Raw genomic sequence first — 23,809 nt, 5'->3', positions numbered from 1 at the left:
AAAGACATTTTGCCTAAGCAAATGTGTCAATACATGCCTGTTGGAAAGCTCTGCTAAATAAATAATTATACTGTTGCTCAGTACAATTGTAGTCTGTCAGTATCTTGCTTTTAAATATGTTTTAGATAGCAAAAAAGGTATAGGTTTTCTTTCAGGATTGTTGAGGGGAAAAACAGCAAAGCTGAAGGCAAAAATCTTGTAGACTACTTTAGGAGGGGTGGCAAAAAACCCCTGAGAACTACACTTAAATATTTATTAAAAATCCGGTGTTTTCAGTGAAGCTGCCTTTAGGAAATACTGTGATTTCATTTCAGTGTTGTGCTAAGAAGAAAAACAGAATTTCTGAGCAGTTGTCTCAAGCTTTATATAGGTAGAAGGTTTATGTTCTGCTTCTGTTTTGATAAATTTTCCTTGCAGGCACAATGTGTAGAAACTTTTATTTAAAGCTTTAATTCTCGAGCAAGGAGTAAGTGTTGTGGTAAGGTGCAGGTGCTTGGTTGTTGTGAATTCCCAGGAAAGATTTCTGTGGAGCTGAGGTGGCTGGTTAGAGGGCTTGAGCACTGGCAAACTCAGATGGAAGATATTTCAGGTGAACATCTTCTTTGGGAAGTGTCTCTGCTGTTGCCTTTCTTCCAATGTTAGTGCTGTTTCCCTCAAAAATGCTTCCAGAGTATGACAACTTGAGGACAGCAGCTTTCTGTAGGTATGTGTAGAAAAGGAATACATCCTAGTTAGAAGGTGTGGCATTAATCATTCTGAGGTGAGTTCTTGGCATTTTCTGGAGAAGCCAAGTGCCACCCAGCCAGGCCAGGAGGTGTGGGACAGCAGAGTCAGAACTGGAGCTGCACTGCTTTGCCTCTGCTTTGCCATTTTTTGGGAAAAATGCTTTTTTAGTTCATAGCACACTGCCATTCCCTATGGAAGCAGGGCCATTCTTTCAGGTGTACAAGTCATGAAACCATACTGTTCTTTTGAGTAAATTAAACCATGTTGGCTCGAGTGCCTTGGTGCCAGACATCCCCAACCCAGCACACACGGGGCGTCTCGTCCTGAGCTGCTGCTTGGGTAATGAGCAACTGTGGTTTCAGCTCCTGACAGCAAACATTTCTGAACTAAACCCACTCTGTGGGGATGTGGATCAGTGACCTGGAGTCATTTAGTGTCCCCATATGGTTTGATTTGCCACTCAGTTTAGGGAGAGCTATGCCTGAATATCTAAAATCAACATTCTTCCTTCTCCTTCTTGGGAAGTGATGGTAGGATTTAAATAAATACAGAGAACCTGAGTATGCAGACTAATTTGCAAGATGTATATAAAATGTATGTAACCTTCAAGGGAGTTGATGGACACTGTCCCTTGCTGGGTTTGCTCTTCTAGGGGATAAAGTCAAATGGCTGCATATGTATTTAAAAAATTGTTGTGGCTGCAGGGAAAATATTGGAGCCACGAGCACATTTTCACTAGCTTGGAGATTAGAGAGGCCTTTTTGGCAGGAAGAAAATGTACTTTGCTCATAGCACCTGCATATACTTGCATGTCTATGATCTTTCAGTTTTACAGCCTGTGGTAACTATTATCTCCTTGATATACTTGCAAAATTCATATGATCTTCTGGAAGTTCTGCTGGGTGGAGAGGAAATACAGTGCCTAGTACAAACAGTTCCTTGAGAAGGCTACATTCCTACATTTATCTGTCATGTAGAAAAAATGCGACTCAAGAACCTATTTTTAGCACAGTTTCTGACAGCAGTAATTAAATATTTTTTTTTTAAATTTTACCATTTAATAGTAAAGCAACTTCTGTCATTTTATTTACCATTTCTGGTACATAGCCCCCAACAAGTTACAGTAGCATTTACTGTTTATCTTGCCAGCTATCTGGTCATTGAATATTTCTGAGGAGAGGAAGGGAGGAGGGGAAAGAAGATACCAAGCTTATTCACATTAATTTCACTATATTTTAGTATCATTCGGTTTAGTCTTGGTAAGTTTCTCTTTTGTAATGCATCTGGGCAATCCAATTCTGTCTTAATCTGTTTCAAGTGTGATGGTCAGGATGTTGAGTTTGGTGGAAATTTCCAGGTATGTTGGGCAGCAGCTGGAAACCACAGTTAGTGAACAGTCCTATGGATTCATCAAAGATGCTGAGAGTTATTCCAGGAGGTTCCCAGTGCTACAGGTCGAGAAAGAGAAGAAGCTGAACTGTAAACTTCAGTGTCATCTTATCATTTGCCCAGAATTGTTAAATATTCAGTCCAAACTTCTAATACCCAAGTAAAAGTCAAAAAATTTCAAGCATTCATGGAGGTCCTGCATGCTGAATAAGCTATAATTGAGTATTAATCTGTGATTATTTTGTAAATAAGGTTTTTAATTGCTGTCATTTTATGTAAAACCTTCTGAAAGGCATAAGCCCTAAAAATAGAAAGCTGGCTTTAGGGTTTTGTCTACTAAAATTAGCAGTAAATCACTACAAAATAGCTATTCTAAATCACTTCTCAGTGCAGATATTTCTAATGCTACATGGAAAGGTTGCACAGAATGACAGCTGTCCTGTCCTGTCTTATTTTACAGCAAAATAAGAGACCAGCCCAAAGCCTGTCTAGCTCAATATAATTACTCTAATTTCTCTAATTTGCAACTGTACTTCACATAAGGTGAAATGCTGACCCTGCAATGGGAGTGAGAAAAGTCTTTTAGAGTAAGCATTTTTTGAATACAGTGGAATACCCAAGTTTCCTATAGAATGACTATTATGTTGATATTGGTTTGGGTAATTACAGTTAGATTATATCATAAAAGCACACATCAGCATTACAGTTCTGGCTGAAATCCTGATATCTTAAAATCCTTTGAGTGGCAGAAAGTCAGTATTAGGTATTAATTGGGCCTCATTATAGAAATAAAAAGAGATCCTGATATGACCTAAGGCTACATAACAGTAATTTCCATCTGCTGAAAGGCATGTGCCAAAGCCAGAGCACAGCAGAAATTTCTCTTGTTCAAACTTCTGGGATATTTGGAAGAGCTCTGAAATGGAGACAATGTGCACAATGGGCCTTATTTTAAATTCTTTGAAATTGTCCATTTACCTGTGGCATCACATAAACAGTACCACCCACTCATATAGAGTAAGACACACTTCTGCATGCTGAGAACTGCTGTAATCTGTAAAATCCCTCCAAAAGGAGGAATAAGGAAACAAGAACTGGGCAGGACAGATGTCAGAGAAGCTCTTCCAGGTGTCTGCCATGACTGACCTCTAGGACTGACCACACAAGACTTGACCCAAATCATTCAGCAAAGCAACCTAGAACATAAAGTAGAGCAAGAATATCTGAGTTAAAGTTGTAAAGGCTTCAAATTTTCAGGATATTCCAAATATTGTAACCAAGTGGTTCTGGCTAGTGGCAGCTAATCCCTGTTATTAATACATGTATATCCATGGGTGTATGCATGTTACTTGGCCTTTGAAAACAGGCATTGCTCACCTGAATTGCTAAGATTATTTGAAATCAAGGGAATGTGGAGCAGACCCCAGCAGTGCTGGTCAGTGTGCACTTGGGTTTTTGCTCCTTTGCAGGCAAAGGCCAGTGAAGTGGCTTGAGCCTTAGCCCTTCATCTATCAAAAAGCAAGGATGAGTCTTGCTTCATGCTCCCACAGACCATTTCAAAGGTGGTACTCAACCTCAGAGAGGCTTTTATTCATTCAGTTAAGAATGGTGTTCTAGGATGAATCAAATGAGCTCACACCATGACTAGGAAAGCCTTTTCAGGTTGTGATTTATGCTGTGAAGATAAAGAATTTTCCTGCCTTTTTCTGAAAGCAAAATGAACACTTTTATTACTTCTGTGGTCGTAGGGCAGTGTCGTGTGGAGATCCTGAGCTGGCTCTGAAGCTGCTCCTGGGCAGGGGCAGGACTGTAACACTCCCTTAGGCCTCTGCCAGGGTATCTCCTGGGCTGGACTCCATGCAGGGAAATAAAGTGGCCAAGTTGCTTTCCAGAACCAAAGTAACTTATTTAAAGCTGCTTCAAATGTCTCTGCAAAGCCTTGCACAGCCCTGTGTGAATTCACCCAGCACCATTGCCACGCACTTTCCACAGCCACATATGTTGGAACAAGGGGAATGGAAAAAGCAACTACATTGGCTTGCTAGTATGCTACAAGAATTTATCATGTTCAATTCCAGATGAGCAAAAATTTGTCACAGATCTATTGTTTCCTGTTAGTCATGTTTGTGTTTATACCAACATCACTGAGCCAAAGTTGGATCATGGGATTAAACTGAACAGGGACTGACATATATGCAGGACCTGTTGAAGGATTTGAGAAAAGTTCCATGTAAAAAGAGGCAAAAAGTTGGACGATTATTTTATTTAGACCTGATTCACATGGAAGTCAGCATCATCTGATTTTATTTCCCTATTGGGATTGTTTCTTTTAACCATGAATTCCCATTAAAACAGCTCTTTGACAACAAAATTAGTCAGTCATTTAATTTTAATGTGTGGCATTAAGTAAGCTGGGTGGCAAATTGTCTTCTCAAACAGATTGACTTATTTTACCTGTGGGAAAGGAACAGCTGAACAGCTAGGAGGGAAATCTGCCAGTTCAGAAAATTTACTGTAACTTCCTCAGCAGAGACGAAATTGTTTGGTTTTGAATGCTAGTTTGCTTTTGATGTTTTAATCTAACTGAAGTTTTTGTCATACCATTTGAAATTGTCCTCAGGGTTTGAAGCTATCACTGGAACTTGCAAAAGTAATTGATACTTATTCTGTGTTGTTCACTATGTTTATATGACTACAAGATGAGTTTTTCCTCTCTTTATAGCATGGAATAAAATCTTCATCACTCTAGTGGAGAAGGCAGCGTGGTAAACCAGAACAGCTTTTGTTTGATATACCTTTTCTTTTCTATCCAGAGGAACAGGATGGAGGCTTTTTCTTTTGCAGGAAGACTAAGATAATTTTCTGCTCACAAAAATAATTTTGTGCTTTTCCATCATCTTTTTCACAGAGACACTTTTGCCTCTTGTCCCGAAAATTGTCTTGCTAGCTGTTATTAGTTGTAATCACAGCATACTGTTGAAATCCCAGTGTGTGTACTCTATATTAGTACAGTTTCTACAACCCAGGATTTTTCCAGAGAGAGCTGCAAGGCCTGAGGACTTGCACTGAGTACTTTTGAGTAAGACTTCATGGTATTGTCCAGGACTCCACTGACAGTGCTGGCAGCAGTAATTCCTAGACTTTAATCTGTTGGTGTCTTTTCTTGGGCTTTAAGCAAGCAGCTTAACCCTTGAACATTTTACCTGTGACATTGAACAACTTTCTGCAGATTTTATGAGTGTTAAGAGACCAGAATACTGGCAATGCATTTCAGATCACTTCTTCTTGATAACAGTCATTCATTAAAATGAGACAGTTTTTATCAATTTATGTTGTGTGTCATAGTATGGAATTATATGGTATTAAAACCAGGCATGTTGTTACAGCTCTCATTTACTATGTCATCTGCTGGAAGCAATTCTTGCCTGCCCTGCTTTGGAGATGAAATGGAAAGACCCAAAGACAACCTTATATTATAGTAACAAATCTCAGAATGGTTTGGGACTGTTTTTTTTCATACTTCCTTTAGGACAGGATGGTGCTGGGTGCCAATTATGGTCACTCTGGATATGTGTGGCCTGGTGTGGTTGGAGCCCATGGTGACATTGCTGTATTGTTTCCACAGGCATCATTTTGGTCACTAGAACTGATTAACAGTGCGTGTGTGTGTGTGTGTGTGTGTGTGTGTGTGTGTGTGTGTTTGGCAAATAGTGGGTCATAGGACAGATCAGCTTGTTACTAGGTTCTCATCAAGCCATTAATGGAACACACCAAGGGAGATGGCAGGGAAGATTTGTTCCCTCCTGTCTCTGTGGCAGGGGCAGGAATTGGCCTTTTTGTGTATTGTCTCTCTTCTGGTGAGTGTGAAAATAGGAGTATTTGCATCCCACAGAAAGAGCTTCAGATAGTAAGCACAAGAGCAAAGAGTAAAACCCTGCCAGGGGAAAATGTGGCCTGTCCAAATCAGTTCATTACTTATTTTCCCTCCACAAGCAACAGTACATAGGAAAAAAGGAGAGACAGATTATCATTTAGAGTGAAAAGGTGGAGGTGGCTTACAAATGGCTGAGAGGCAGATGACAGCTTTTGATTTTTGTGGTATCCCTGTGAGAACTTCTTTTTAATACTGCATTATCACATTAGGTGTTAGTAGTGCCATGTGTTCATTTATTCGAGGAAATTACTCAGAACTGCTCGTTATGTTGTGGATTTGCATAATATGTTTAAAGGCAATTTAAATAAAATTTATTTCAGATTTATGGGACCTTCTCTGAAGATTTTTTTCTCTCAGTAATCTGATATGCTGTTACCTCTGTGCCACACAGTGTAAGGCTAAACCTTCCAGCCAGATTCTTATCTCCATCTGGTGTGTGCACATGGGAGGACAGTTTATAATGCCATCTGAAATAAATAAATGGTATTTCTTATTTGATCTGAATTCTGTCTTTTGTACAAAGCAGGAGCTACGAAATCCAGGAAATCCTATGACTAAAGGATGAAGGATGCTGTTCTAGTGTTTGCTTTCAGTTTGGGAAGACAATGTTGGTGTGTTAGGTGTCAGGACGAAGCAGGACAAGGTTAAGCATGGAGTCAAGAGTGCAGGGCTGTAGGGCTGGCAGTCTCTGGGCAAAAATCTCTGCTCTGACATGCACAGAAATGTGGCTGATTACTCCCATCCAACGGCCAGTTCATTGATTTAAAGGGCCAATGGGCTTCCGTCCAGGAGTGCAGCAGGAAAACAAACAGCTAGGCTGAAAAACAAGACCATTTAACCATCTGAAAGAGCATGGGGCCATCCCAGCTGCTGCAGAACCTGTCACGACTTGGCTGCCAAGAAGCCAGATGCTTGCATCAGAGGAATGTGTGTTTCACAAGGCGCTACCTCTGCTGCTGACACACAGCGACATGTCCGAGGAGGCAGCGGCAGAGTGCAAATTAGTCAGCCTTGCCATTAGCTGCCAGCCCTGCTGGATCACTGACACCTGTACAAATACATGCTTTCATCAGAAATAGATTATGGGAATAACCTTGTCCTCATAATAGAGACCACTTTCAATATCCAGCAGGGACCTCTGTCCATATGTGAAGTTAAACACTGCAGGACTGATTTAATGGTTGGATCCACTGGAATCTGAATTTGCAGAGGTTTACTCGTGTGATTAAGGATATAAAAAGCCCTTCAACATGCATTGGTTTTGGGTCTGCTCCAGAAGCCACTAATGCCATTGATTTCAATTAATTCCAGATAAGGTCACTGGTGGTTGAATCAATTGTTTGATTCCAGAAACAACAGGAAAAGCAAAGAAGGAGTAATGTCTTAAACCTTTGGAATTAAGGAGACCCAGTCCTATTTTGTAATCATATTTACAATATTTCTGAGATTTCTGAGTTCCCTTGTGATTCAAAAATTCAGCTTCTGCACACTGATTCCAGTTTCAAGTGGCAAACACTCAAAACAAACTTTTTATGATTTGCCTATCATCTTTTACAATGAGGCAATTTGTAGTGAAAGGCAATGTCCTTTAAAGACATCCCATCAATTTTCTCCAATGAATGCTTTTCATAGAATTCTACTGAAGCAAAAATTATGGAACTGAAAAAGATTTAGAAATTGATTGCAAATCACTGCTGTGTCAGGAGCAATCGTATATGCTCATTTTAGCTCTCAGCTCATCTGAAAAGGCTAGATTAAACATTTCATTTTAGACTTTCTTTTTCCTATGTGTCAGAATTGGGTGTCAAGGCTTCATGCTGACACTTATGGACAGGATTTCCCATAGTGTGGGATGTGAGTTAGAGTAAAGGTTTCCATATAAAGGTGCCCTTCCAGGAGGTAGAATATCATATTTTTTATCTGCAGCAGTGACAGGGACTGGGGAGCAGGCAGGTTGTTACTGAAGCTGTCTGGGAGCTCTTGGAGAGGACAGCAGGGCAGTGCCAGGCATGGAGAGCACAAGTGGCAAGGACAAAGCAGACTGATGATAGCTCCAACCCTGCATGTAGCAGAATGGCCAATCTGAACACAGTTACTGTTGCTATATGTTATTTGTTGCTTTCTCTGAAGCTTAAATTCATAAATGTGACAGAAGAGAGAGCTATAGTTTGTTCCAGCAGTAAAACCTGCCTTTGCTAAGGACCTTTCCCCTATTCTTGACATGCAGGGGAGGTAAAAAGCTTTGAAAAAATCACCTGGCAAGGTTAAAAACAAAATTATCGTTGTGATCAAAAGCTTACCAGCCAACCAAACTGCTTCAATTGAAGGCCAGTTTTTGACAGTGAGTATCTGAGGAGATTCATTTACTGCCATCACATCCTTCCTTTTATTCTCTCCACTTTTGTAAGCTTGTTAGTTGTTTATCTGCTTGGCCAGCTACCCCAGGAAAGTGTTTACTGTGTTAACTTGTGGCACCTCACGTTCTTGTAGGTACATGTTTAGTAAGACAGAGCTGTGTTGGTAAAAGTGAGCATAGTAGTAATTTTCAAAGAACATTTTGCTCTTCAGTACACTGGAGAAATTTCCATGATATTTTAGGAACCAGCTCAACACTTCCAACCATGTGCAACTCCAAAGAGGGCAAATTCTGCTGCTTACAATTTGTTTAATTTATTTTTTAATTTATACTCCTGTGATCTAAGTATTTACTGTGGAATTAAAATATAAGACATAAGGATTTTATATTCTATCGTATTACAATCTGTTGGGATTTTAACATCCTGCAATTTTGCCCTACACTAAACTGCTCTTCAGCCTGTCAGCTTGTCTGTCCTTTCCCCAGCAGTGGTTAGAGAGTAAAACAAGGCTTTTACATGGGCTGGTTGTCTGAGGCTGCACTGAACCACACAGGACTCTCAGCACTCTTGGAAATCTCTCAGGCAAAAAGCTCTTAGCTCTTCCCATCTGCCTTTTAGCTCTTCAGGCTGTGGGGCTGACCACCTCTGCTGCAGCTTTAGGGGTCTGTGGTGAGAGACTGAACCCTAAGACACCTGGTCCGAGCTGTTTTTTGCTCCTGAGCTGGTAAGAAGTGAGCAAGCACATCACAAGTTCAGGGATTCTGGCATGCTTCAGTAAAGGCAGTTTAGGTGACTCAATCACAGCCAATTATTGCATTTTCCAAGAAGATGTCCTTGTTTTGGATTCTTCAGTGAGGAGGAACTTTTTAAGTTAATAACAAAGTAAAATCAAAATGTGGATGGCAAACCTGAAGTAGCATGGAATTTGTGTTAGTATGAGACATGGGGTCTTTAAGAGATCCTGGCCATACTGTGAGAGGTTAATTGACAAGCTTTCCTAATATCTGTGTGTCCTTAGATCAGTTTGTGATGTCTCATCTTACCTGTCTGCTCATCAAAAATGAGGCAGTAGGAAGCTGAATTATTTCCTCAGATAGAAGAAATAATCCTTTCCTCAGTTCAGCCTACTGCACATCAGGCCAGGAGTAATGACTGCAGCCCACGACTTTGACTTCTTTATCTTTTCACTCAACCTGCAGCTAGTCAAGGACTGAATTCTGCTGTTAATTTTGTTCTACCAAAATCCATGGCATTCCTGCCAAAAATAAGTTGTATCTGCACAGCCAGCAGCTATATCTTATGACTTAGAATAGAAATTAGATGGATAAGTGCACTGACAGGGTGAGCTAATGGCCACTCCCTTAATAAGTGCTGTAATTTGAAGAATGCAAAATCTGTTTGTCCACCCTCATGGCAATTCTCCTCTTGGGAAGAATAAGTTGCTGGTTAAACCCACAGATCTCAGTACTCTTTTTGTTGTGTATTTATTTTTACAATAACCACACTTCTGAAAAAGTCAGAAAAAATTGCTTTCAGGCAACTCAAGTCAGTGCCTCTGCAGTGCTGCCTGACCAGAGACATGTGAGGTGTGTGTGCTGTCCTGGTCCTGCTCACTCAGGTGTGCTCAGCCTGGAAATGCATTAACAAACCCTAAGAAATGAAGTAAGTGCTAACTTTTGCTAAATAATATAAATTCTTCCTGGGAACAGGCTGCAATTTTCCTTAAGGCTTGTCCTTTTTTATTTCATTAAGCACTTGGCTTTTTCAATTAAACCAGTGGTTTCCTTCTTTTATGACTCTATACTCTCTTCCTTTCTTCTACACGTGTTTGTCTGAATTAGTGTCTCAGAGAAAACCAGTTTGGTCATCAAGAGAGCTTCTATGTAACCTTCAATGTGTTTTGAAATTTTATAACAACTTCTAATGGCAGGAGAAAAAATTAATTTCATCCTTTGTCTGAGAAAGCACACTATGAATCTGTGACAGATTTAAACAAAATCTAACTCTTCTGCTAATCTTATGGGCTTGTTTCTCATGGAAAAAGCTGAAGCCTTCTGGAGCTGTGTATCCAAGCACAGGGCCTTGCTAATGTTTGCTTAAATGGCCCTTGTGAAGCTGCAACTAAAGCTCTATGGTTTGAAATTGATCTGATTCAATATGATGTGTTAGTAATTATTACTCCCATAGCCCACTTCATCCTCACAGTATTTTGAAGACTTCCTGGATCAGACTGGCAAGCTCTTAATGAGAAAGATACCTTGCTGAGTGCAATAGAAGAGGAGCACAGCCCTGTGTGTTTGAGCCAGGGAGGTAAATATAACCCAGAGTTACACAGTGTGGTGTTTCTCATGTGCTAGAGGCTGATTAGCCACAGGAATAAATGCAGGGGATTTACAAAAGATCTCCATCAAAAGTACAAACTTATATTTTAGAGGCAGCAAGTGGCAGAGGTAGCAATTGCCTGCATGAGCAGTTGCAATGAACTCAGCACCACTGTGCCAGCAGGGTATTGCTGCCACTCAGGGCAAGCACCAAGAAAACCAGGCACTCTGTTATTAAGGTCACACAAATGTTTTTAATGGCACTCTTTCAGGCTAAAAGCAGGATTTTAGCTTGCAGCTGACTGCTCTTGTTCAGGTGTGTAATTGCATCTAGGCTGATTTACAGCAGCTGAGGATCTGACCCAAGATTGGTTTTCTCTCTGTAAATACAGGCAGAATTTGGGTTGAGGCTTTTATGTGTAGCAATTAAAAAAGCAGTGAAAACTTGGCTTCTGCTCATCCCTGAGCTCAAGTTTCACTTGTTTTGTTGTTTGTGGAGCAGTTTAGGGTGTTTAGATGTGAGTGGCCAGGTGTTTCCAATATTGAACCTCTTCGTGTGGAAACGTGCACAGATAAGAGAGCTCCGTCTGTCACAAGCCTTGCTGGTGCTCTTTCAGCGTTTGAAGTTCTGACTTGAAAGGACTGACTTCTGAGAAATCGAGGCACAGAGTCCCAGCCCCTCTCTTTCAGCAGGAGCTCTGTGACAGAGATTCACATTAGGAGCTGGACCAGTTCTCCAGTGAGTGCCCCGTGCCTCGCTGGGAGCTGAGTGTTTGAGCTCCACAGTGCTGCTTGGGCTTGCACCTCCCCTCTGAGAAGGAAAGGTCAGTATTTGTGCCCTTAGCACCTTGTGAATAACCATGTTTGATGCAGCTTCTTGCTTTCTTGTGTTTTCATCTTTGGAAAGTAAGAGGGTTTTCTTCAAAGTGCAGTGTTACTGAAGTTGAGCTGTCTTAAGTCATGCAAAGATTATAGTTTGTAATTTTGTAACTTTTCAAGTTTGGAATGACTTGAAACTTTTATTTCAACCTACTAAAGTTCTCTGCTCTGTGCTTTAAAATCCAGGGAGGTTTGTACCCCTATTATTAAATAAACAAAAGAATTAGGAGAATTCAGTGATAAATTGTGCAAAAGGCAGCTCTGGTGTTGGCTTTTTTTTTTTCCTTTTTTTTTTCTCCCTGTGCTCTTCACGTGGTGAAGCTGTTTAAGTTGTTCTTACTTTTCTGCTTTCCCTGCAAACACTGTTTATTCATTCTAGAAAAACATCAGTTGGCTAAACAGAAGTATTTATATGTGTAGCACTGCAACTCCTACTAAGATGCAAATCGTGCTGCAGGGAAGATAGTTTGGGCTTTTCTTTCCTCCTCGCTTTTCTTTTTTGACAGTCGGTTAATAAAGACTCAACAATAAGCAGCTGCCTGTGATGTCATTTGGGACTTTGTCCACAGAGCTTGTATTTACAAGTACTGAGCAACTACACAGCAGCAGCAAACCCCAAACTATCAGCAAACTTCATGTCTGCTGTTACTGAAAGACTTTGGTGCTGTGCAGGGTGTAGAAAGCTAACTCTGTTCTTCTAACCACAGACTTTTAAAGCTTGGTAAATAAACACTGGATAAACTCAAGAGAATTTCTGGACTGCAAAGACTTCTTACGGTTCTGAGTTCTCCAGGGCTGGCATGTTTTGACTGAACTGCTGCAAGTAAGGCTTTTGCTGTTTTGGTGTTTTTATCATCTCTGTAAAGCTTATTTTCTCTAGGAGTGTGTCAGCATTGCTATTTGTAGTTTTGTTTAATTAAAAGAGCAGCAAGTATGTAGTTGTTAGGAGTAATTACAGCCATGTATCTGACGGTGGTTAAGGACAAATGAAAACTTCACTCTGGCTTTTGTTTGTATGAGATTGCACTGAAGTGGCTCTCTCTTAATTTAAGTGATGAAACTTTAATATTCTTAAAAGTCTCCTGAGTGCTGTCATTAACTGAACAAAACCTGGACTGTCTGAAGATTGTTCTCTTGTAATTTAATTATTTTTATTTGAATATTCTTATATTTATCTGAATATATTTATTTGAATATATATTTGATTTTTTGATATAAATTCCTTGTAGTTTTTAGTACAGTTTTCTTTAAAAATGATTTAATTTCTTATGCAGGCATTTATTTCAAAAACAACTTGATCATTTTTCACTTTTAGCTCCTGTTTAAGTTCTGGAGGTGTATAAGTTTAAAAGAGAGAATCATACAGTGCTTTGAAATGTGATGCCTTTTGGATAGAATGAATTCTCAATTATATGAGAAACTGTAATTTTTGAGTGTTTATGGCACTGAAATAGCAGAAAAACTAACATTCTGGTAGCTTCTGTGAAAAAACTTTGTGCTGCCTGCTGTTTGTGGGACACACCTGTGTTTCTGACTAGAGATTAACTAATTTTCAGGACAACTAGCTGTGGTTGGCATGGAATTATCTGTGTTTGACAGAGGAATAAACTGGTCCATAGATGTGGTCTATTAAAATATAATTTACCCACTTCAAAAGCTGGTAACAAACCCCAGGTCTCTTGCTTCTCATTTCAGTCTTTCACCAGAAGCCCATTCTAAATTACCGTAATTTCAGTTGTAGAGGCTTTTTCTAGGATGTAACCTAATCACAGTACTGTGTATGAGGAACTTTTTATTACTGTTTACCTCTGTTTAATGATCTGTCTTTGTGAAGACAAAGCACATTTCTGAGGACTGAAATCAGAAAATGATGATTGGCAAGTGTATGAGGGTAAGTCAGTACAAATCAATCAGATAGGAACTGAAGGATTCCTCATGAATTATCACTGTTTATTTTGGTGTGCTTTGCTTGCTACTGACTTTATTTACAAGGCCACTCAGTCCCACCCAGCAACAGATTTTTTGGGGCTTCTTACTAAGGTCAGCAGGGCTACAACTGCAGATGCCCCTCTCAAGTGACCCTGTTTCTATAGCAGATCAAAACTGTCCAGCTCTTCTTTTTTGATGCTATAATGTGGCTTGGCATGTCGAGATACTGTGCAATTCAGGAGCTGTTGTTCTGCCTTTGCAATGGAAGCATATTCTCCTGGGGGGTGGAGGGAACCAACCTAAATTTAGCTCTGCATTAATACCATGGGAATGGCAAAGGCTTTTGGTGTTTCAAATGGGTGTGTAAATAAGACCTAACTTTTATTCCTCAGGTGTTCATCCTCATTTTTCACAAATAATATTTAAAAAAATTATATGATCTTTAAAAGATGCTTTTGTAGCTCAGAAATTTCCACCAAGTGCAGGAGTGAAGAGCAGAGAGTTGTGATAGAGGCTTTGCTTTGGGGAGATGGAATGGGTTTGATTATTATCAGTGAGAGCAAGTCTTTCCTTTCCTCTGTTGCCTTGTGGTCAGTAAAGATGATCTACAGTTGTAAACTGATTATTTACACTTGTGAAGTTTATTTATATTGTTGGCAAATATACAAAGAGATTGTATAGATCTCTTTGTATATTTGTATAGATTGCACATATGCAAAGTTTTTTAACAAAGGTATTGTTGGCAAATAAACAGCCTGTGAAATCTTAAAAATAATTAGAACAAAGTGAGACTAAAAATCCCTACTTGGGTTCCAGTTATCCTTCTCACTTTAATTTTAAATGCAAATTCTAATGTGAATTTTACTGCTTTTAAAGAAAAATTCATGGGTTCCTCTGGTATTGTTTTTATACATGAATTGTGTATAAGTGTTTAGGGGGCTTAGATTTTGGAAGTAGAAATCCTGCCCCAGTAAATGTAAAGTAGGAGGGTACAATTCCACTTTAGTCCTGAGCTAATCTTCAGCTAATTCCCTTAAAAGCAGAAGCAGACACTCAAAACCTGATGAGCCCGTGGGCATCCAATTTTCATTTTCCTCTTTTGCATTTTCCTTCTCACATTTACATTTTCTTTCTTATATACCGATGTAGCAAATTAGGATATAGATTGAGCTCTCTTTTCAGCCAAGGGATCCCCTGGTTGGATTCTTCCTGAGAAATCTGCCCAAAGATACAGAGTATAATCTGATAATATTCTGGGATGGCATTAAGAGGGACAATTGCCAAGGGAATGTCAATTCTTTGGGCTTTCTCACCATCTGAAAAGAAATGGAATAAGAGCAGACTCCAGCCTGTAATCATCTGACAAGTGGGATTGGGGTTGGATAAAAGCCACGGAACAAAGGTGTCAAAGGGAATCTCAGCTGGCTGAGGAGCTCAGCACGGTGCAGCCAGGGCCCAATGCAGCAGGATGCTCTGCAGCTCGTGTGTGCCTCTGCACGTGTTCAGCTCCTGGCAGGACTGCAGTGATGTTGAAGAAAAATCCATGCCAAAGCTGCCAGAATACCTTCAGATGTTAAAGCATGTAATATGCTGTTTTATTACTGAAACAGGATAAATGTACAATGTAAATAGAACATGAGCCATTAACGCTTGTAATTCTCTGTTCTGTAATGTTTACTGATACTGCTTGTGCAGCATGCAGGAACCTGAATTACATTAGGTTTCCCCTGATGGTTACATGAATTAGTCATGATGTTTTCAGGATGAAAAGTTAGATAGCTATTATGTGAAAAACACTGAGAAATCTTTTTTGTGCCCATTGCTTGGCATTGAGGTGGATCAGATAAATGGGGTTTGTACAGTGGCAATGGCTTCTGGAAACGGGCTGTGACATTGCCTATGGGCTATGAATAATGAAGACCCTGAAAAGCAGGTTGGATTATAAAGCAGTGGATAAAAATTATGTTGCTGAAATATGGTCTATTAATATTGACACACAGCAAGAACAAATGCCACTGTTAAACTGAATGTTTGATAAGCTTTCCACAGGACAACCCTATTTGTTTTCAGAGCCAAACCAGCCTTGGATAGTGTGTGCACACAATAGGTCTGGACAGAATCAAATGCATGTCACAAATTATTTTCTTTGACAGTGCTAATTGATTATTATAATTCATCGTTATCTAAATTGTTAAATTCAATACTTTACCGTATCCTTTTGTTTCTTTGTTGCTCAGACATAATACAAAAAGGAAGAGTTAATTACCACATGCAACAACAGAGGCAAATTTCATTGTCTGCTTCACTTTGATTGAAGCTGTATTGAATCACCACTGTGGATTTTCAGCAATGGTGGAGAAAAGAAGGAAGCAGGAATTCTTTTGCAGTGAAGTTGCTTTTGGTGGTATTTAGCATTTGTGTTTCAAACAGTATCCTTTTGGCAGCTGGGCTCTATTATGCTTGTTTTGCCTATACTAAATATTACCTAATAGTGCAAACTGAAATCACATGGATGCATCAGTCCTGTGGGGAATCAGTGGCAATCCTTGAGGAACACAGCACAACTTGACACAAGTAGAAGGATTGCATTTGTTTCTAAAATTACTTACTCCTCTAGATATGAGCACTTGGCTTGTTTTTTCAGTGCTCTGTTGATGGCCAGAGCTGCATCTGGTGGGAAGTAATGCTCTCCTCAAGGGAATTCTGGAGAGATTAAGTGATGACTTAATTTATACAAAGTCCTAAAACTCTGCTCTACTCTATCTTGTAAGATTTGGTGTGACTGCTGTAAAATTTGGGATCTTTACTGCTGCTCTGAAGTGATCTGATGAAATGGTACATTGTGGTAAGATTTCGGGGGGTTATTTTGCCAGTAGAGGGCCGTGTTAAACTGGATAAAACACCTCCCTCTTGGACTCACATTTTCAGTGAGGAACAGTTTAGAGCATATGGTTGTTTTCAACAGCAAAATGAGTAAATAATTAGATCTTTTAGAAGCTATTCCATGATTAATTATTTAAAATCAGAATCACATCACTTTTACAGTGTGATGCAGTTCTATGTCAGTGTAACCAGACTGAATTCTGGCCTTTAAAATACATCACACCTACCTGTTTATTCTGAATTGTTCAAGGTTGATAGATAGGGCCCTAATAAGTCATTAAGCTGACGTGATATACAGCAGCAGCATGTGCTTTTGCCATAATGACACAAATGAGAAAAGAATTGTTTTTCAGAGGTACAATCACGTTTGGTTTTGATGTGGCCCATAAACTAGAACTTTTATTCAGGCTCTAGTGCTGCAGGAGTTGACCTTTGGCAAAATATTTTGTTATCCTCAATCATTTATACAGGCCTTTTGTGAACTCTGCTCAGCTCTCATTTTGCTGATTGCATTTAAAGTCATTTATTGCACAGTGTTTGCCCTTCTAGCAGATGTTAAAGGATTCACTGCCTCCCCCTTAAAGGCTACTCCTCCTCAGCATCTAATTATAACCTACACAAAAGATTAACAGATGTTATAATTGTCTTTACTCATTGATTAAATAGTTTCTGCATGATTTGCTCTCTCTTCCTCTCATTGCTGATTTGTGAGGTCTTTCTGGATGAGTCTCATGCATCTGCAATTTGTTAACAGTGCTGTCTTCAGTTTTAAACTTTTTGTGAGTGTGGCTCAGTTTGAGCAGGTTACTGCTATTCTGCTGGACAATGTGATAGAAAACAGTTAAAAACAGGTGCATGAATACTTGCTTTGCACACACTCCTGATCTTCCTCTTCCTTTTAACCACTCCATCTAAAATATATGTAAAATGCAGGCTCATTTTAATGGATTTAAACTGAAGGCTGGAGGGGTAAATGCTGAGTTGCTTAGCAGTGATTTTGTCCCTATATTTCAGTTGCCCCTTGCAGAGGAAATTAGTAGCTGAGAAAATCATTTTAAGAAGACAATTCCTAGGAGGAAATTTCTAGTAAGACTTTCCTAGTAGGACCATTAGAAAACTGTAGGGGTTTTTTTATGAGGTTCATCTCTCTCCCCTTTTAACAAAATTATTACTTTGTTATTGAGCTAATTAATCTCGTCTGTGTTGTGTTCCCATGTTGAGGTGGAGGCTCTGTTCTTGGATGGATCCATAGTCCTTCCCCTACAGCACAACAGTGCCAACTTAGCAACTGTTGTTTTATGTTCTTATGAATCTTGTAGCATCTTGAACAGGGCCAGTCCAAACAATGCTTCTTTTCAGAGGGGTGAAACATCTCGCACTGGGGATTGACTCTACCAAAGTGTCCTTCCCTGTTTGGATTCTGTACAAGGTTCTCCTACTTTCCTTCATTAACACAGATGTGAATAAATGATTAGTCCACCAAAGCTTCCATGATAGTCTTGGGAAGTCTCAGTTCTGTGGAGCTGCATCTGCCCCAAGGCCTAAGCCTGAAGAGCCTTGATTTGCTTTGCTCCAAACTGGTGGAACAAGAAAGAAAAAAACAAAATGAATGGAAAATATTTTGTCACGTGTTCTCGGACAAAATCTCTGAATGGGTTAAAGAGAAACAGGTTAAAGCCTTGAGGCTTGAATTATGGGCTTGGTTATTCAAAAGCCATACAGTATTGTGATGTTTCCCCAGCCCATCCCCCAAATCCTCCTCAAACACAAAGCTCTTTCCTTGATTCCTAGCCAGAGAACCACCTCTTTGTGAGGTTGGGCTCACCTTCTCTGGCCAAAAACATTCTAGCATTTTTTACTACCAAAAATACTTGAGTTCTCTGTGGATGTCTGGGAATATTGATTCGATTATTGTTGGTTCATGCATATGTGGGACACCCTGTATGATTCTACTTTGTTGGCTCTGTGTGTACTCTTCTCTTTACAGTGAACACCATACATGGTGCTGGCTGGGAGATTTTGATAGAGAACCTACAGCACTTTAGGTTTTTATTTGGTTTTTAATGCTGATACCTAACACGTAATTAATGAATTTTAATGCTGTGATTGATAATCTTTGCACTGCACAAAAGCATTTGTCCAGGGACTCAAAACTGCTCTAAAAACAGAAGCACTTTGTGAGATTAGCAAAGAACACTGTATTCCTCCTTGTCTTTAAATGACATCTCTGTGCCCCTGAATACTTTGAATTTATGAGCTGGGGGGAGCAGATTATAGATTCTTAATAAGAAAATTCCAGGGTGCCAACTGTGCTTGCAAAGTGTATTTTAATCATATAGACACCTGTCCACTACCAACTTGTAATATTTCTCAGAGGTCACTGAGCAGCCAGCCAGCTGATGGAATCACTTTTATTCAATATCAACCTTATCTGAGTTTGAAACACTAATCCAGAGGTAAAATGCTAAAATCCCAATTATCAATAGTGAAACCTGTCCAATCCCCATATTGTGCTGGAGGTAAAAAGCCCAGGTTCTCATTGTAGTTACATATGAGAAAAACTTTAGAAAATATTAAAAGTTCTGCCAAGTCATTAAGGATTTTTAACACCTGCTGCTATGAAGGAGAGCATTAAAATGAAACCTGGTGTAACATTTTAATAAACAGCTCTCTGTTATGTCACTGCCTATTAGCTCTAACTTTTGAGACCAATATCTTCATCTGGATTTTGAGGTTGCACAGTAAATGAAAGAGAGCACCAAAAGACTGACAATGGTAGCACAATCTACAAGGCCTCAGGTAGACCATTCTGCTTGCCTCTCTTCCTGACAATCTGTAGACACATCTGGAATTTCATGATGTGCTTTGCTAAAACTAGTAAATTCCTTCCCCTAAGCTGGAATTCTGTCCTGATGTTATTGATTGGGAATGCATCCTGATCTTCATGACAAACCAGTTCTGGCATTTATAGTTACCAATTTGTCTTTAATCAAGTGAATTGTTTTTCTTTTTGATTACTACAAAATTCTTCCATCACAAGAAAAAGCTTTAACAAAACATTGCCAAGAATTTATCACCTAGATGATAGTTTTGGGTGCAGGGCTGGGAACAGAATGGTTTGTAAGCCACAAACCCTAGGCAGGGTTTTCCTTGCTCCTGGCAGGGAGCAAATCTTACTGATGGGTCCTGTCTCCCCAGAAAAACACTGAAATATCACTTTTACCCACTGGCTGTTTGTTTGAAAACAAGTTATTCTTTACCTGCTTTACTTATTCCTTTTTCCCTGAATTCCAGGTTTGGATCCTATGTGTCACTGAGGATTCTGAGCCTGGATGCAGAGTTCAAGATTTATTTTTCTGGGAAGCAGAACTGAGACCCCTCCTGAGGTCTCTGACTTAACCAGCCCCAGTGAGGGTGGATCCCTTTAGCTCCTGCCATGCTCAGCTCTGATGTGGTGGCTCAGCCAGATGTCAGGCAGAGCAGAGGTGGAGATTTAACTCACAGGATCCTCCTCCAAGAAGGGAGGAAGGATGGGAAACTTGTGTGTTTAGGGCACACCTTTAGGCAAGAAGTCCTGTGAAGGCCCCACCTGGCTTCTTCTTTTCTTTTTTCTTCCCTTTCCTGGAGTCCCACTCAGAGTTTCTCTTCTCTCCAGTAGCTGCAGGTAATATTCATGTGAGCCAGCAAGGAAAATCAAAGGTGAACAGCACTAAAGACTGCAGCAACCTACTTAATTCCCCCACTATTAAAGAAAAATATGGGCCTGCCCTAATTATTTTTTTTAATGCTGCTTTAATACTTCCTAGTTTCCCCTGCAGGGAAGATGGGTTTAAATCTGTGGAGGAAGTACAGGATATCTGTCTCACCTATGTAGCTGCTTTTGGTGGCAGAATCTTTTCTTTGTTGCTTTTAATTCAGTTCTAGCTGAATTTCTCCCATCAAATTAATTTTGACAGAGCAGCAAAGATGTGAATGAAAACTGAGTGAATTCCACTGCACAGAGCAGAGTTTGGAGAGAGGATTATTCCCCTGTTTCAGTTTATAGTGATGTGCACATCTGGTAGATAGAGAAGAGTAATGACACAGAGAAGCAGCACTAATAGAAAGTTTCACTATTAAAGTCTTTGACAAAGAGGATTTATTCAGTAAATGACACATATATTACTACCTTCACAGGGCAGTGGAGAAACAGAGACAGGAGAAGTCACTGAATTTTCTAAATCTCCAACTTAAAACATGGGCAAACATTTTGGGTTTTCCTGAAATGAACCAAGCAGATCCCTTTCTTCCTTGCTAATACTCAAAACAGTTTTTTTCCCAATCCACCCTGAATTAATAAACTTTATGTAGAAAAATCCCCAAACTTTTAAAGGTTATATTTAGTCTTCAAATTCACAGTGGATCATTTAGAACATGCAAGTGTATTAACACTTTTCCATACTAATAATACTTTTTATTTCCCAGCTGAATTTTGAGCTAAATAGTAATATTGAATAACTTTGGTTATTGTAAGCCTAGAAAGGTGCATAAAGGCTTTATTTAAATCTGCATAGCATTACTTCCAAGAAATAATCTAGGTAAAAATTTTCCACTTGGAGTCATTGCTTGAATTCTGTAGAAAAAAATGGTTGAAAAATTCTGTGCCAACCCAACTGTTGCTTCTAAAAGCAAGTACATCTTTCAGATTTTAGTGAATAACTGACTTAAAAATTGCCAGGGGTTCTGGTTTGGTTTGTTTTCTTTTGTTTTGTTTTTTTCTTTTGTAGTTGGACTGTTTTTATTTTGCATTCAAAACGAACAGATGCTTGAGAGAGAGATTAAGGAATCCTAATACTATAGCTCATTTCTTTCTAATATTTTCTGGATAGTATTGTACCCATAATCCCAGAGTGCTGGATTATTATCTGTGATGGCAGTCTGTGTTGGCACTGACATTTCACTTGGTAGAACTGAGCACAGGTGAGCTAAAGACTGAGATAATGACATAAAACATAGAAGAGCTATGAACCTTTTAAGTAGGAAATTCATTAATTTTTTTTAATTTACATTTTTATTACATTTCTGGCAGACAGAGAAATTAGAAATCAGTGTGTGACAGTCTTCACACTGAGGAACTGGAATAAGCACTGCCAGCAGCTGATGGCATGGGGAGGAAGGATGGAGTAACATTTTTTCAAATGCAAAAGCCCTTAATTGTCTTTAATGTGGATGAACTACAGCAAAGTACAGAGATGTTGAGAAGAAAGGCTTTTCTTCCTCATCAGGTTTTTGGACATCTCACTTCTGGCAACATTCTCACTTTCAGTGATTTTTTTTTGTGCTTCATCCTGCCCAATTTTTTCATATGACAAGTGTTCCTTTGATTCTCTACATTGGATTTCACTTTAGGTAATTTATTCAGGTACTCAGCATCATTTCTCCTTTATTCTTTTCAGCCTACTGTCAATAAACCTAATCAATTTCTCACTGTCCCTACTGTTAGTATATGTCCCTCAAACTTGTGTGGATGGTCATTCCTTGACATTTTAGTCTCCTCTTTGTCATTGTTTAAAGCTGCTGTGAAGGGACTGGTTATTCATTCCCTACCAAGTCAATACTTTAATCATCTTTGCTGCAATTGTATGAATTCCATAAAGTTTGTCTCTATCCTTTCTGCTCAGACTGAATTCAGCAGCAGAGATGAGATTGTTCTAAAATTGCAGGGATAAGAGGTGGAGGGCTGTTTGGTATGCCAACACTGTGCACTGTTCTGTCACCATTAAGAAAATATGCATGAAGACAGAACATCATTCACTTTTAATGTTTCCATGATAGTTTTTTTGGCCATAAGCTGAAGGTGGATTTAATCAATGTGTATCAATTCCTTTCAATTTTATGGTCTTGATATCCCACAGTCCTACATGCTCTGCTGTGTAAGAATAAAGTGAACTTATATTGGCTGGGATATCTCCCTGGGGTTTTTCTTTATGTATTCTCATCAGTGTATAGGGAATACATCCCACAAAAAACCTGAAGGTGGTAGAGCTGACTTGTACCCTGTCACCTTTCTGCTGTGACCATGAGGTACAAACACTGCTGAAGCATGCATGAGAGTTGGAGCTGAATTCTTTCAGGTCATCCTTAGGTGGTGTTAGGTCAGCTGAAATGTGAATAGTCTTTTAGCTTCTGCAAAGGCTCAAAAGGTGGGCAACCAGCTGAAGGATTTCTATGCCCATCCTTATAGGAGCTAGATTAGTTCTGGCACCTCCAAATTCTGCCCTGGTACCACATCTCTTGTGTATCTTGTCCATGGCAGTGAACAGAGATGACTGCAGAGTCCAAGGACCTGTAGCTGTCCTAACTGCACAGATTTACAGAGCTCTGAAGGCATTTGCACAGAAAAATAAGTAATACATGATTTTTTCCTGATAGAAATATGCATGGTGTTCTGTGTGGGAAGCACCTGGAGCTGCTCAGCTGACTGGGGCTGTGTGTTCTTGCTATGCTCCCTGCTCGTCCATCCCTTCAAACCAGGGGCTCAGTTCTGGTCTGGCTGGAAGAGATCAGTGCTCTTTCCCCTCTTGTTCTTCCCCAGGGTGGACTTAAGTTGTGGTGGGGTGGAGGAGCTACTTTCACATTATGCAAATAGTAGTGGAGCCCTTTCTCAGCTGCCCCTTCCCAGGTCACAGAGGGTTGACGTGCATTTCACTGTACATTATCTTCCCTTGTTTTTCACAGGACAGAAGGGGATTATGAGCTTGGTTCACCTTCTTTTCTGGGCTGTTATTGAGCTAATACCTTCATCATGAGGTTATTGCCTGTAATGTAAGGACAGCCCCTGGCCCACTGGGAGTGTCTGTACAGCAAGGTGAAATGTGAGACACTGTGTTACAACCCACAAAGCCCCAGATTCATTAGGAGCAAATTCTGCAGCCTAGACACTGACATTTCCCTCTGATTCAAATGAGTTTTGTTATCTAAGGATGCACAGGGTTGGATACTGAAAGTGTTACTAGTAACTAAGGAAACATTTTTTACAATACTTACTTTCTACAGGGAGTTTTCCTTTGAGCCATGTGAACGTTTTGAAGTGTTACCCAGTGCTCAGAGGAGTAAAACCAGATGTCTGAACACTATGTTAAGATGGTTTAATAATTCTTCATATCCTCTGAGCTAGAATACCACACTAAATAAATGATCTTTTATTCCTTTAATCTCTTCTGGCAAGGAGGACCAAAAGGAGTTGCATTTATTTGGGATACTGTGGCCATCACAGACACCATCATCTCTTTTAGCAGTGCAGGTGGAAGGGGTGGAGTGCACACAATGAACTGATGATTTTTAGTGGTCCCTCTGGACTATGATTACAACAGATGGGCAGGCAAAAGAGATGCTGACTGAAGTGCATCTGC

At 39.7% G+C, this 23,809-nt stretch overlaps 1 protein-coding gene across 7 annotated transcripts in view; it reads left to right on the top strand.

Moving 5' to 3' along the window:
• Positions 1–23,809, top strand: part of NCKAP5 (NCK associated protein 5) — a 390,172-nt gene that overhangs the window by 14,540 nt on the left and 351,823 nt on the right. The window contains exon 1 of one of the 7 annotated variants that reach the window (XM_071435388.1): positions 11,808–12,429. The exons of the other annotated variants lie outside the window; for them this stretch is intronic. The gene's annotated coding sequence lies outside the window, so the exon portion shown is untranslated. Of the gene's footprint in view, positions 1–11,807; positions 12,430–23,809 lie in introns of those variants that run through there. 7 annotated transcript variants of the gene reach the window in all.

This window comes from Agelaius tricolor, unplaced genomic scaffold (assembly GCF_023055355.1).
Source record: "Agelaius tricolor isolate 1412-34295 unplaced genomic scaffold, bAgeTri1.0.p SCAF_10, whole genome shotgun sequence".
Taxonomy (NCBI): domain Eukaryota; kingdom Metazoa; phylum Chordata; class Aves; order Passeriformes; family Icteridae; genus Agelaius; species Agelaius tricolor.
This window is presented reverse-complemented; position numbering and strand designations above follow the sequence as displayed.